Genomic DNA, 10,615 nt, shown 5'->3' on the forward strand with positions numbered 1-10,615 from the left:
GGGACTCTGAGGCACAGGTTGGAGAGTCTTTTTGCAATTCAGAAACTTGTAGCTCCTCAAATCCACGTGCAACAAGCCTGGCTTTTGGTACTAGTCCATTGTCTGTCTCTTTCAGAGTGCACACCCATCGAGTGGAGATGCACGTTTGTCCTATGTCCTCAACCTCCTCGAACACATCATTTTGTATCCAGCTTTTCATTTCACTGATTTTTGCTTCATCAAATGACACATCCTTTGTGATAAAAACATCCTCACATGCATCAGCGTTTTGTGTCTGATCCTGAACTTGGAGATCCTTCAACTGTGATAGATCAACTGCTTCACTGTTACCTGCCCTCTCAGCAGGCTCAAGCAGCTCCAAGTTGTACCAATTATTGTATTTTCCTTTTGCTTTTCCGGCACGTCCTAACACTTTTGCTTTTTGTGAGGCACCACTCTCCCCATTTCTGAATGTCACAATTTGACCAGTCTTCACATTTACATTTCCAGCATCTTGTCTTTCAGCATTCCCATTCTCAGGAGCATCCAGTGGATCATTGTCAATGTTTTCTGTACTTGTCTCTTCTGTATACTCAGTTAGGTCACATGTGTTGTGTTTTTTATCACCATTTTCTTTCTCAGAGATAATCAGAGGATCCACATGGTCCTGAGTGACCTTCCTCAGCCTGAGTTGGTGAACTCTGACACAGGTGCCTCCGTGTCGAACAAAAACAACGACACCGTCCTGCCCAATGACCACTCCTGGTCCTTTCCACTCAGCACAGTCCACACGTTTGTAAAATACCTTGTCTCCGAGTTCATACCTTTCATTGTTGTGACGCACCTGTTTCTTTAGTGCTCTACGTATCCTTTCTGAACACTCTGCTTCTGTAAAGGCCTTCCGTGCGGTGTGCAGAGCTGAAATGTGTTTGGCAACCCATTCGCTTTTTGTGGTGCCCTCTAGAGCAGGTGCCCTGTCAATCAACACAGAGGGTAAATTTGGATTCTGCCCAAAAACGAGCTGATGTGGACTGTAACCATGGACACTTTGCATACAGTTCTTTGCCATGAGAGCCCAGTCCATGGCAGTGCTCCAGTCACATCCTGTATTGGCTTTCACTTTTAGTATAATCTCAGTCAAAGTTTGATTATGGCGCTCTAACAGTCCATTACTCCAAGGGCTGTAGGCGGGTGTTGTCTTTACTTCAATATTAAAGTTTTCAGCCATGTCTCTCACCTCTTCATTATTAAACTCACCTCCATTGTCACTGAACAACTTTTGTGGTGGGCCATGAACACTAATCCAATCGTGGATAAAATGTTTTACTATTTCAGAAGACCTCTTGGTGGTCAGGACACTTCCTGCACTAAATCGAGTGAACTGGTCAATAACATGTAGATACCACACCCCTGGCTCAAGTTCGTGTAGATCTACAGCAACAGTCTCATTATATGTTGAAGCCAGTGGTAAGCCGACAGCAGGTTTAGGTTTGGTCTTGCAGTATTTTTGACACGCTTCACACTGACCTATGACTTTTTGTAGTAAGCTAATGCACTCTTTATCTTTATTGCCAGAACTACTCAAAAGTCTTTGTAGCTTGTCAGCAGAAGCATGTCCAAACTGTTTGTGTAGTTTCTCTAAAACTTTCATCTTCTCGTTTGTGTTCATTTTGTCTGTGTTTGTAAGCACTTCTTCCTCTTCTTCAGTAGTTGCTAATATCTGATTAGCATTTGTAGGACATTTGCTCTCATTATCCATTATGTTCACACAGTAATGTCCTGAGCTCGTAAAGTCCAGTTTGACAGTTTGATTAAACATCACTGCACTGTCATTTTCCATGTCCAGAACAGTTCCAGCCCTTTTTAAAGATGTCCTACTCAAAAGCAGGGGGATATTAACTGGGACCACTTCTGTTTCAATATTGCACTTGGTGTTGCCAATCTTGGCTGTGTAGGGAACTAAAACCCCAAGTTGCCCTGACTTAGAACACTGGCTTCACCAGTCCGTGGAGTCAGAGAGTCTACCTCCTGCTGTGCAATGCAAACGTGCCCCAAGGGGGGCCGTCTCCCCTTCCTGCCCGAACAAAGGAACGGGAGAATCCAGAACAGTCGTCTCCTGTTATCACCTCCCTGCTACATTACGATCAAAAGAAGAACATCCCTCTCCTTCCCCCTTTGTCGAACAGATACCTCTGGATGCTGTAACATCAAAGAACTGTCCCAATGACCCCTTTGACCCCCTGCAGATGTTGTCACCTCCCGAACCCAAACCAATGGTTACACAGGACAATGGAATAACCCCAGTTCTCCTGCTCAAATGAGAACAAAGGACATGTGTTGGACTGAAAAGTTACAAATGAAAACATTTTTGGAATGATTTCTACTGTAATTGAAATTGCAAATGTGTCTGCACTCGTGTCATGTAATTTAATAACAACAGAAAGCTATTTTAAAGTGTTCATCATTTAAAAGTGCTTAAAATTACCAGAAAAACATCACAAAAGTTAGTTTGAGGTATTTACTGCAACCGTATAGTTAAGAGGAGGCATAACATGATTTTTGACATTTATGTTATGAGTAATTACAGGTAAAATGCATTAATTAGTTCCTAAAGTGATTCGAGGCTATTTCCTAGTCGTGTTTGGTATCAAACTCTTTCGTAATACATGATATTTCAGGATATGATGTTGAAAAGATGTTTTGAAATATGTGGAATTAATTATTAGGCATTCTTTTATGTTTAGAATCATCCCTTGTTGTCTGTCTCTGTCTTACACTTACACACACCCAAGACACACCCAAAGGCACCCAGCTGAGATGCTGGCAACTTTAAACCAATCAACGGAGTTCCCTCTTCAGGAGGCAAACCCCAAAGATAAGCTTTTAAAAGGAAGAACGCCGTTCCTAACTTCAGTTTTGGACGCGGGCGTTCATGCTCACACGTGTTCCCTCATGTTTCCAGTCTTTTCATTTATTTCATTTTATTTTTAGTTGAAACAGTTAGATTTTGGAAACCACAGCTGCTTGGTTCGGACGAATACAGCATCTAGTGACGTGCGTAACAGCCGAAAGGAAGCCCGGCCCGCGACCCGTTGGGGTTAGCCAAGAGCCATTCTCTAAGCCAGCTGCGAAGGCCTAACCGCCCGGATCGGCTGAAGGGGCTACACTCTGTTGAACCGAAACAGAACCAACGGTGGCACGTCCTGCTGCATTGCTCAAACAGCACCTCCAGGTCCAACCCTGACATCTTCAAGGTACAAGAATGAACTCTCATCAGCAACTTTCATCTACAATAGATCACATACATATTTCCATAACTACAAACTTACACGCATTAACAACTTGCTACACACACAGTACATCTCATTCATGTTTGTTCGTCTCCCCCTTGTCCGTCCTCCTCTCTTTGTTATGAGCTCTCTATTTTATTCTTTGATTTTATGATTTTATTATTGAATATGTATCCTGCATTTTTATTCAATATTTAGTAGACTAGCATTCTCCTAGATTAGTGATTTCACCTTATTACATATAATCCTCACTTTTATTAGCCTAGAAATGCATTTTATCATGATTTAATTATCCCATTTCAATTGATATTTTGACTGTGTTAATTGTTGACTTTTGAATAAAAGGTTAAACATAATATTTGATTCTTCTGATTCATTAAAGCTGTGATGATGGTGTAGATGTCTGGTAGAATTCACTTTTCCCTGGTTTCACATTGATGAGTTTAGTCTAAAAACTTAGACATATTTCTCCTGTTAAAAGGAGTGGCACCCCGCAAATTTGAAGTAATATTAATAATCATAATTAATATTCTTAGTTATATAACCCATTAATAATAACTCATCTCATCTTCCTACATAATTTCTGGCACCCCCAGATGGGACCAGCTGAAGCCATAAACACAGCGTTAATGAATAATCATTGGAATCAAAAGCCGGTCTAAAAACTGAACACTCGTGTTGCCAGATTGGTTCGGAAGCCGCCGAGCCCCGACCAATGTTTTATTCTAAGCAAAGCCGCCGCGCTAATGCTTAGAAACTGAATAAATAAGACCGCCGTGTCTCTGTGTTTAAAGCGCTAATGTTATGAAAGGCCGCCGCGCCAAAAGAAAAAGTTAAAATTAATCACTGCGCCGTCAGTGACTGTGACGTCAGAGGTAAACAGTAAGTTGCCAGAACCGGGAAAATCCCGTATAAAAGGAAAAGATACGCAGACAGTGCAAACTAGGACTTTGCTACCCCGAAGAGCTCTGAAACTCTGGTATCTACCGACGCAAACAAAGAGTAAGTCGTCTGAATCTTCCGTTCCTTAAAACGGACAAGCTATCGTTGTATTAGCTCATGTTAGCTCATTGTGGTTGGAACACGTGGGTAACGCTCCGGAAACCGGAAGCAAATGTGTCAAGCCACCGCTCATACACAAAGACAGGCCTTCCTGTCCCTTTTTGAGACGCGACTGCCCCTCGTGGCGAGCTCGCGAATAACAGGCTAACGAGAGCCTCAGCCTAGCAGCAGCAGCCTGCTACTAAGCGGTTAGCATCAAGCTAACCTATCGTGCCCAGTGAGACTTTAAACACATCTAAGTTACAGCGTGTCTTTAGACACGTTTTGCTTGACAACTGTGCATCGATACAGCTGTCTTTACCGTCACTTTGCTGAAATCGTGTGGTTTTAAATGTGCTAGATTTGATTTTGTCATCTCTCAGAAACGCACGCACGCACACACAAGGCCCATAACTAAACGGAAGTTAAGCCATTAAAAGGGTAATCTTATTAAAACTAAGGTAACTCATTTAAATACAAGTGACGCACTAAAATCAAGGTTTAACAAGATTTAAACCAATTTGAAAAAATAATTAAACTAAAACAGTTTAAATAAATAAACTAATGATTAAAGTAAAATACACATTTTACTAAATGATTAATCCAGTGTGATTAAAATTAAATCAATTTGATTAAAAACAATTAAATTGATTAGGAAGTTAATTAAATGAAAGCAACTAATTTAAGAAGGATTTATTAATTAAAATAAGTTTAATAAAAGTTAAACCAGTTTTAATTAAGGTAATTAAATTCAACACAACCGAATTTAAACACAAACCATTCTTAAAAATCAACCTAAAGAAAATTATAACTGAAATAAAACTGATAAATTAAAACAGAATTTAATTAATTAAAAATAACATTTATTGATTACAATAAATTCATTAAGATTTGAATTTAATTTCAAAAAAAAAAAAAAAAAAAAAAAAAATTTTTTTTTTTTTTTTCTTTTTCTTTTTCTTTTTCCAATTGATTGATCACCTGATTAATCTAAGGAAACTGAATCAAGGTAAAGCTAATTTAAACTAAAGTTTAAATTAATTGAGGAAAACATTTATTGATTAAAATAAATTCAATAAGATTTGAATTTAATTTCAATAAAACATTTTTTTAATTGATTAAAAATATCTGTTGATTAATTCAACGAAATTGAATTAAAGTAAAGTTAATTTAAATAAAAGTCTTAAATCAGTAAGAACAAGTCTTAAATGAGTAAGAACAATTGTTTAAATTAAACAAACCACACCAAACTTTTTCAAGTTTACCACTCAGTTTTTATTTACCAAACAGTGAATTGCTAAGAACAAACGAAATAAGATAAAACAATTTACTACCATTGTAATTTTTAAACTTTGTTTGAAAAATTATTTTAAATTTTGAAATTCTTTAGAGTTCTTCGTACGATTTTGATCCACAACAAATCAACATGTCTATCTCCTCAGAAGACCATCCAGCCGAGAACTTAGAATTCCTCCTCACAGAAATTTTAGGTGACGGCAAATCCACAATCGATGCCAAAATCCGAGAATCTCCCCCTCAAGAATTAGGAGACCTTGTGGCCGATTGCGTCACTGCAGCCGTTTCAAAAAAGTTGAAAGATAAGGAGCTGGTTAAACAGCTCGGCTTTGTAATATCAGCATTCTCCGCCCAGTTAAAATACGAACAGGATCGGGTTAAAACCCTCGAGCGCGAACGAGACGCTCAACTCGAAGCCATCGAGGAACGCGAAGCCCGCTGCGCGAACCTCACGGTCCAGTATGACGAAACACGTGAAGAAAATGGACTGCTCCAAATGCGTGTGACTTACCTAGAAGAAGCGGAAGATCAGGTTAATCAATTAATCACTGAGAATAAAGAATTAGAAAAATCCAAAGTGCTACTCGGTGATAAAATACGCGTTCTCGAACATGATTTCGACACCACCACCCGGGAATTAGACGCACAACTACACGAGTCAAATGTTGGGAAGAAACTCCTCCTTGAGGCAGAAGGGGCGATCAAAGCCTCAAAAGCCAAAACTAAACTGCTCTCTAGAGAATTAGACGCAGAACGAGAGAGGGTTAATGACTTATTACAACAAGTAGCTGACGGTAAAGTAGCTACTGCTAAGGTTCAACGACAATTGAACCTCACCAGGAGAGAGCTCCTAGACGCAAGACGTGAGCTCGGGCACGCTCTCTCATCATTGTCAATGTCGGAGGCTGATGGCGATCCTGACTCCGACGGTGAAGACGCAACTCGACAAGTCCTGCGCACCACCGACCCACCGGTACGTCCGCGTCGCTTAAGGAGGCCCCGGGATGCCTCCGCGGACCCTCCTATTGACGGCGGACCGACGCCCGCCAGGCCCCCGAATAGCAATCGACCGTCCAACCGCGACCTGGATAAAATCGCCAGAAACATTCCGAGATTCGAACCAAAGTTCGACGAACCCCAAAATGCTAGAGCATTTTTGAGAGACATTGATTTTTATCTAAAAAGTTATCCAATGGCTAATGTTGAAGATAAAATCTACCTAATCAAAGCAACCTCGAGCAGGCTTGTCAATGATTTCATTGAACGTCAACTACCTCAGATCAGAAATGATTACACAACACTGTGCCGCCTCCTGGTGGATGAATTTTCTGACGCACTTCACCAAACAGGTTTCGACTATGCCCACACCGTTAAACAGGGGAAAAACGAATCACCCCAACAATATTACCACACCTTGCTACAGGCATACTTTGGTAATCGCAACGACCCAGGTATGGAAGAAGAAGAGCAGTTCAAAAAACTGTTCCTCAGAAACCTTCACCACAGCACGAGCACCCATCTCGGCGTCGCGGCAGATCCCTATACCATGTCCAGTAAGAAACTTCGCGATCTTGCAATCAGAGGCTTCCTCTTGTACAAACAAAATTCGGCAAAATCCACACCTCGCGAAATGTTCACGATAAAGAATAACTCTCACTCGCTGCAATTGGAAGGCACAAAAAAGACACCCGACAGTCCTCAAATGCCTCCACCGCAAGCACCACAGACCTCTCCGCGGTACAACCAGCAACCGTACCATGGAATAAAGCCAAAACAATACCAAGATAACACCGATTATCGAGATTATGCGCCAAAACAAAACTTTCGGCACCAAAATTCTCGCCCTAACTCACACCACCAAGATCGCCGACCGCGACCACCGTGGTATGATTACAACCGTTCTGACCAGTGGAAAAGACACGACAACGACCGCCGAACACCTCCACTCAGAAACAAACACTCAAAACCTTGGTATCACAAAAATAATCAAAGGTCATACGACCAGCAGCCAAACAGATCAAGATCAGACGATGAATCTAATGAAATAGAAAGTTTAGAAATTAGGTTATCGAACCAAATCACTAAAGAAATGGCATCCATCAAGAAAATGTTCGAACAAATGATAGATGACAAAATCAATAGAAAGCAAAAACAATCAAAATGCAAAGATGACGATGATTCGCCTAGTGCTGTCTTGCTGGTGCAAACACATGCACCAAACCACCGTTTTGCCAATGGACATCAGTCCATTGAGGGTGAACCACCAATTCACCAATTCTTGTGCGACCTCTACGAAAGAGGAATCGCCCGAAAGTTTTACATTTCAGCCACTTTTGAAGGTGTGCTTACCAATGAAGCCTTACTCGACACTGGAGCAGACATATCCCTCATGTCCGCCCAACTGTTCAATGAGCTGCGCAGCCTAGCCAAGGAGACCAACCTAAGGTTGATACTCCAAGACTGCCACATTGACATTGAACCTTATGGCGACAACGCCACCGTTATTACGAAGAAGGCTCTCGTACAAGTCACCATAGGGCACCTGACCCTGGTGCACCCGTTTTACATCTCAGACCACAACCAGGTTCCTCTTCTCATAGGTATCGATCTGCTCAACCGATTTGAGCCCCTGATCGACTTTCAAAATCGGAAAATCTGGGCCCAAGTCAGGCAGCCACTGCCGCTGCAGCATGACTCACCCGACGGAGTTCAGTGCTACCAACTGAACCACCCTCAGGCTCTAAAGGAGACCCCCAGCCGGTCTCCGGCCCAAATGCGTCCGGCTACTAAAACCGTAGACCGTACTCTAACGACCAAAAGTACCTCCCTGTGCGCGTTAACCAACAACCCCCTCGCTACCGATGGTCTTGCGTTTCAGAACCGACACATCAACGATGCTCTCGCCAAAGAAAGGGCGCTATCAGGAACACCCTGGTCCTTTGACCCCACCCAGCTCGCTGAGCCCCACCCGTTGTCAGTGAATGCTATTACGTGCTCTCGTGCAGCTGCCGAGACCGACACCCCAATGTCCTCGCAGGTCATCGCACCGGTAAAACCCGCTTTCACCGACAATGACCCAATAACGTTAAAAGTCTCCTCGGACTTTGCCTCCACATCCAGCCATCTGTTTGCTGCCCGTCGCTCATTACAGGCAGTCAAGGGCACCTTGGTCCATGTTTCTGCAGACTCCCAAACGCATGCGTTCGTTGTCCCACAGAACCAAAGGGGGGTGATATTGGCACATGCCCATGACATGCCCTGCGCCAGACACAGAGGAGTCAAAGTCAAAACCAAGCTAACACCGCTACCGCTTACACCACCCACCAATACACGACCGATCTTGAGAACCACCTTCGAGCTACGTTCGCGTTTGCTCAAAAACACCTCAAAGAGAGCGCGAAAGGCCGTAAAACCTACTACGACCAAAAAGCCTCACAAGAGGAACTACAGGTGGAAGACCGCGTCTGGTATTATAGCGTTGCTCCGCCCGCCGGCAAAAATGATCACCATGCAACCAAACGGGTGAAGAAATTTCTTCCCAAATGAACAGGACCCTACCTGGTCACGATAAACTGTCTCCAGTGGTGTACCAAATAAAGATTCCGAGCACAAAAACCGAATCAAAGCTCAAAAGGGTCCACCGAAACCAAATTAAGCTATACAGAACACCAAAATCCACAGACAAACCTTCAACCGCGAGCTGAATAAACCCTACGAGCCGAAAAATAGCATTCCTAATTAACGTACCAGTCGTCACGTTCAATAACATCTACCACCTCAAGGACGACATAAACTAAGAACTAGGAACTAGAATCCACTACGCTATCTGGTCCCACCGAGGACACACCTGAGGGTCAGGATTTAACCGTGCTGGTTGATCCGTAAACTTCCAATCAGCCATTCCATTGATCAGGCCCCAAACATTAGCATATCTAACACCCTGCTACTGAGACCACTTACTCGTCTCATTATATAGGCACAGGCCAAATTTAGCCAGAGCAAAAGAAAGCTTTTCTTCCTTTCTCTTATTTAGCTTAAGATCCCTTAGGGATTTCTTTTGTGTGTTTAGATGTGATTCTTTTATACCCTGCATGCTTTGTCTTTGTCTTATTGATGTTCACCAGGAGTAACTGACCGATACCACGCTGTTTATGTGTACACTTTTATGTTAACCCATCCTGCTGATCCCAAATTACATGTTCGCACCGAGCATTGTTGAGGGACCCATAGCAACATATAGTACACACACTTAGTCTGCCTCCCTGGTCCACGGGCGCTAACTGCCAAGCGGCGCCCCAGAATCGACTCCATGGTCGCCCTACTCCTACCTCCATGGTCCACGGGCATTAACACCAGGCAATGCTCCAACGCCAGCCACCAGGGGCTCCAGTCTTCAACTCCCAGGGGCTCCAGTCTTCAACCTCCGGGGCTCCAGCCTCAACCACCAGGGGCTCTAGCTTCAACCTCCCAGCGTTGCCTCCAGTATTGACTTCCTGGCAATGCTGCTCATCTCAACGTCAAGGTGAGAGTGATTTCCCTACCCTACAGGGGGAAACACCTCCAAGTTCCAACAAGGACGTTGGACTTTTGTCACTCCTGAACTTTCGTCAGGGTGTGTGAGGACCTCAACACACCTTTACCTGTTTCCAGTTTTCTTCAACTTGAAGGTTCGTTCCCTCTTTTGTTTCCTCAAAAGAACTTTTTGATAAGAGCTTCAAAGCATTGAAACCTTATCAACAGGGGGATTATGTAGGGAACTAAACCCCCAAGTTGCCCTGACTTAGAACACTGGCTTCACCAGTCCGTGGAGTCAGAGAGTCTACCTCCTGCTGTGCAATGCAAACGTGCCCCAAGGGGGGCCGTCTCCCCTTCCTGCCCGAACAAAGGAACGGGAGAATCCAGAACAGTCGTCTCCTGTTATCACCTCCCTGCTACATTACGATCAAAAGAAGAACATCCCTCTCCTTCCCCCTTTGTCAAACAGATACCTCTGGATGCTGTAACATCAA

Source organism: Gouania willdenowi, chromosome 11 (genome assembly GCF_900634775.1).
Source record: "Gouania willdenowi chromosome 11, fGouWil2.1, whole genome shotgun sequence".
Lineage (NCBI taxonomy): Eukaryota > Metazoa > Chordata > Actinopteri > Blenniiformes > Gobiesocidae > Gouania > Gouania willdenowi.